Source organism: Triticum dicoccoides, chromosome 1B, assembly GCF_002162155.2.
Source record: "Triticum dicoccoides isolate Atlit2015 ecotype Zavitan chromosome 1B, WEW_v2.0, whole genome shotgun sequence".
In the NCBI taxonomy this organism is placed as follows: domain Eukaryota; kingdom Viridiplantae; phylum Streptophyta; class Magnoliopsida; order Poales; family Poaceae; genus Triticum; species Triticum dicoccoides.
This window is the reverse complement of record NC_041381.1, coordinates 644,506,522-644,511,418: the sequence shown is the minus strand read 5'-3', so window position 1 is coordinate 644,511,418 and position 4,897 is coordinate 644,506,522.

Below are 4,897 nucleotides of genomic sequence, written 5' to 3'. Positions count from 1 at the left end.
CGCCGGACGACCTTGTTAAAGCTCTTGGCATTGTGCACGGCATCCAAATAAGTGACTTGCTCATCGAAGTCTGTCCGCCACCGGCTGATTTCTTCATCGGGTTCCGAACAACTTTCGACTGCAGTCATGTGTTCGAATCTTCCCGGCATTTGTTCTGCGATGGCGCACTGGTGTGCTTTGGTCGGTGGCACCCAGGATGGGGCTCGGTGCCCTCTGAGCTTGAGTTTTTAACAAAGCTTACCTTCCACGGCATGCCTCGACGTGCTTGGAACAACGAGTCCATGAACGAGCTTATCAATGACCTTGGAGGTGAGCTCGTAAGTATGTTTGTTCCTCCGGACAGCTGGGCTCTGACGGTTATGGCATGGATGAAGAAGCCGTCCACCATACCGGAGGTGATTGGTGTTGAGATACCAGTGCAGGAACTGGGGTTGTACTATTCGTCGCCACCATGGCCGCCGCGGACCACGTTAGGGATGTACCTGTATCGAGTGTTTGTGCATGTCGAAGAAGTGGTCAATCCATCAATCGAAGTCCTGCCGCCCCCGCTGGTGCTAGGGTCCATCGACGACGTCCATTACAGGAGTCAACGTAAGACTTTCCCCGTGTTGCTCGGAACGATGGATGGCACAGGGCCTACTCCATCGCGCGGAGGAGGGCACTGCTTCTTTGGGAGAAGAGGCAGGGCTGGCTGCCTGGATGTGCTCTAATTTGAGGTAACAACTGAATCTTGTTAGATAGTACTAGTTAAATCCAAGCTATGGGTATGAAGCACTGATATGCTAGTACATTTGATTGTGACCTATTCTAATTTTGTACCTGAACTTTTTTTAGAAAGGGTTGTACGTCAACTTAATGTGCTAGCAGAACTTATTGTGTTGTCTGTCTGTTTTCTTTGCACAACATTCAAGATATTTCCCCGTCATTTATAAAGACGATGAACCGTTATGTACGACTTTGTTGGTTTCAACATAGCCCTTCCCGTAGCGATCCACTTCTTCCATCCTGATTGTGCCGCCTGCGTGAAATTTTTGTATGCAAGTTCAGTGTGCTATGATGTTCTATATGATTGTGTCAACTATATAAGTTTTTACTGAGCATCAGCAATGCATATGGCTGAAAGATGTATTTACGAGCATCGACCGATGGGTCTCTCTCTCTATCTCTCTCTCTCTCTCTCTCTCTCACACACACACACACGCACACAGACGCGCACACGCACAAGTGGGACATGTTGAATTATTTATTTGCTCGTGACAGCTTTTAATTAGGTTCCACTGTAATCTAACTTTTTTCTTAAGTTATTAATTGAGCTCAGTGACTTAAAAAAGTTGTACAGAAGCCTTATTTGGGCCTTTCCGGCGTCCTTGAATGTGGGCTGAGTAACCATGTTAGGTTGTACTGTACTACACAAGCCTTTTTTTTCAATATCAGCAATGCAACTGGGCCGACAATTGTACACAATATCTGGGTCAACTTGTTATCCGCCCCGCTGGGCTGCAAAGTTTCCTAGGAGGTATGCATTAGGCTTAACAAGAAAATGGACTTTAAGAAATAATAAATGGGATGTAATTATAATAACTGGGCAATTACTATGCACCAAACACGTAATTAGTTTGAAAAATATATTATTTTTGGAATTTAGAAATTTTAATTTCATTACTTGTTGCGCGCGCAATATTTTTTTTTGGATTTTAACGTGATACAACTTTATTTTGAAATTATATTTAACCTGACTAGAAATTTCGGATAAAAATATTTCGGATCCCATCAAAATGTGGGAATTTTTTTTGAATTCTGTTTTGAGCGGTTGTTTGAAATTATTAATCGTTGTCCTACCTAGAAGTTGGGCTGTACTATTAACAAACCCATAAATGGGCTGTAGTAAATTTCATTAGAATTGAAAAATGGGCTGTACATTCTTACAAATCGCAAATGGGCTATATGTTCTCTGCCAAATCTGAGTTGTGGGCCTACTAAGTTGACGCATACCAAGGGCTTTGTCAACTTAGTCAATATAAACGATTCTAGCTATAGTGATCGTACGATGTCCATCCAACGGCCGTAGTGCTTCTTTAACCTCTGGCCTTCTTGCTCCAGCCGCCCAAAGCAGCGCCAGTCGTGTCGCGTGCTCCTGCCTCCCATGGCCGGCTGTGATGCCGCGGAGGCCTCACCGCCCCGTACTACTCCCACCGCTGGCCAGGCCATCCCTCTACTCACCCACACCCCCTGTTATTCTGTGGCGACGACAGCCGAACCAGTCAACCCTCGTACTCCTCTCCGCGCGGGCTACCACTGTTGCGTCTTCCCCGGCTCCGGTCGTCCCCTTCCTAGGCCTCGCCGTCGTCCAGATCACCGCCCTGGTGCTCTCGGCGTGGCGTGGTCAACATGGTCAACGACCGACTTCCATCGGAAGAGTACTGTACGTGGAGAGGCTGACACCTGGGTCCAGGCGGCCGCAAGGAAGTGCCTCCTTATTACGCGCAAAATAATTATTCCTCCACCTGACAGCAGGGACCCATCAGATGGGCTACCTTATTTCGCGAAAAAAATGTTTCCCCCCTGACTGCTGGGACCCACCGGATGGGCCAGCCTATTTCGCGAAAAAAACATTCCCCGCGCTGTCAGCTCGGACCCACCGGAAGTGCCTCCTTATTACGCACAAAAAATGAATACTCCCCCTGCTAGCTGGGACCCACCATGGTGGAAGGCTGACTTGTGGGCCTACTAAGTTGACTGGGACGGGGGCCTTTGTCAACTTTAGTCAATATGAACCATTCTAGCTCAAGTGACCGTACGATGGCCATCCAACGGCCGTAGTGCTTCTTCAACCTCTGGTGTTCTTGCTCCAGTCACCCAAAGCAGCGCCGGTCGTGCCGCATGCTCCTGCTGTGGCCAGCTGTGCTGCCGCGGAGGCCTCACCGCCCCCTACTATTCCCACCGCCGGCCAGGCCCTACGGCGACGGTAGCCTCAAACCGCAGCCGAACCAGTGAACCCTCGTACTCCTCTCCGCGCGGGCTTCCACTGTCGCGTCTTCCCCGGCTCCCCGTCGTCCCCTTCCTAGGCCTCGCCGTCGTCCACCACCGTGGTGCTCTCAGCGCGGTGTGGTCAATGTGGTCAACGGCCGATTTCCATCGGAAGAGTAATGTACGTGGAGAGGCTGACAGCTGGGTCCACGGCAGTCGCAAGGAAGTGCCTCCTTATTATGCGGAAAATAATTATTCCTCCACCTGACAGTAGGGACCCACTGGACAGGTCACTAGTATTTCACAAAAAAAACATTTCCCCCTGACTGCTGGGACCCACAGGACGGACCATCGTATTTAGCGAAAAAAACGTTCCCCCCCGCTGTCAGCTCGGACCCACCGGAAGTGCCTCCTTATTACGCACAAAAAGATGAATACCCCCGCTAGCTGGGACCAACCTTGGTGGGAGGCTGACTTGTGGGCCTACTAAGTTGACTGGGACGGAGGCCTTTGTCAACTTTAGTCAATATATGAACGATTCTAGCTCTAGTGACCATACGATGTCCATCCAACGGCCGTAGTGCTTCTTCAACCTCTGGTCTTCTTTCTCCAGCCGCCCAAAGCAGCGCCGGTCATGCCGCCTGCTCCTGCCGCCCGTGGCCGGCTGTGATGCCGCGGAGGCCTCAGCGCCCCCTACTACTCCCACCGCTGGCCAGGCCATCCCTCTACGCACCCACACCCCCTGTTATTCTCCGGCGACGGCAGCCTCACACCACAGCCGAACGAGTGAACCCTCATACTCCTCTATGTGTGGGCATCCACTGCCGCGTCGTCCCCTTCCTAGGCCTCGCCGTCGTCCCCCACCCAGGTGCTCTCGGCGTGGCGTGGTCAATGTGGTCAAGGAATGGCTTCCATCAGACGTGCACTATACGTGGAGAGGCTGACAGCTGGGTCCACGACTGCAGCAAGGAAGTGCCTCCTTATTACGCGCAAAATAATTATTCCTCCACCTGACAGCGGGGACCCACCGGACGGGCAACCGTATTTAGCGAAAAAAACATTTCCCCCTGTCTGCTAGGACCCACCAATTACATCTTCGCATGCAAGGAAGTGCGTCCGAAAAAAATGATTCGCCCCCCTGACTGCTGGGACCCACCAGCTACATCATCGCCTGCAAGGAAGTGCGTCTGGGCAAAAAACGATTCGCCCACTGACTGCTGGGACCCACCAGCTACATCTTCGCACGCTAGGAAGTGCGTGACAGTCGGGACCCACCTGGTCGAAGCGTACGTAGCGTTGTCATTCTGGTCGTGAACGTGTACGTACATACTAGTCGATGTAGAGGCGCGCACGTGTCGTAGATGTAGAGGCGCGCACATGTCGTAGTAGAGGCGCGCACATAGCATGTACACGTACGTACAGCGGCGAGGGTGCAAGAAAGAAAATACGGCCACGTACGTACATACGAGCAGGGTCTCTAACGCCTATCGCGCATACGTACATGGCTGGGTCGGAACGGAGAAACAACGTCGTCGTCGTCGTGTTCATGGGGAGCCAACCGGCTGGGTCGGAACAGAATGCGTGGTCGTGTTCATCGGGAGGGCTTGGACGGAACAGGCGATGGAAACGAGGCCTGGCGTACCGCACAACGGAGGAAACAGCCTTGTGTTCGACCGGCCATGTTCGAAACAGGGTCATGTTGATCGGGAGGGGCCTGGCGTACCACAAAACGGAGGAAACGAACCTCCTACAGTCGAAACGGGGGTCCTGTTGATCGGGAGGGGTGTGGCGTACCGCAAAACGGACGAAACAGACCTCCTACGGTCGAAACGGGTGTCCTGTTCATCGGGAGGGGTGTGGCGTACCGCAAAACGGACGAAACGGACTTGTGTTGGAGCGCTACGGTCGAAACGGGGGTCCTGTTCATCGG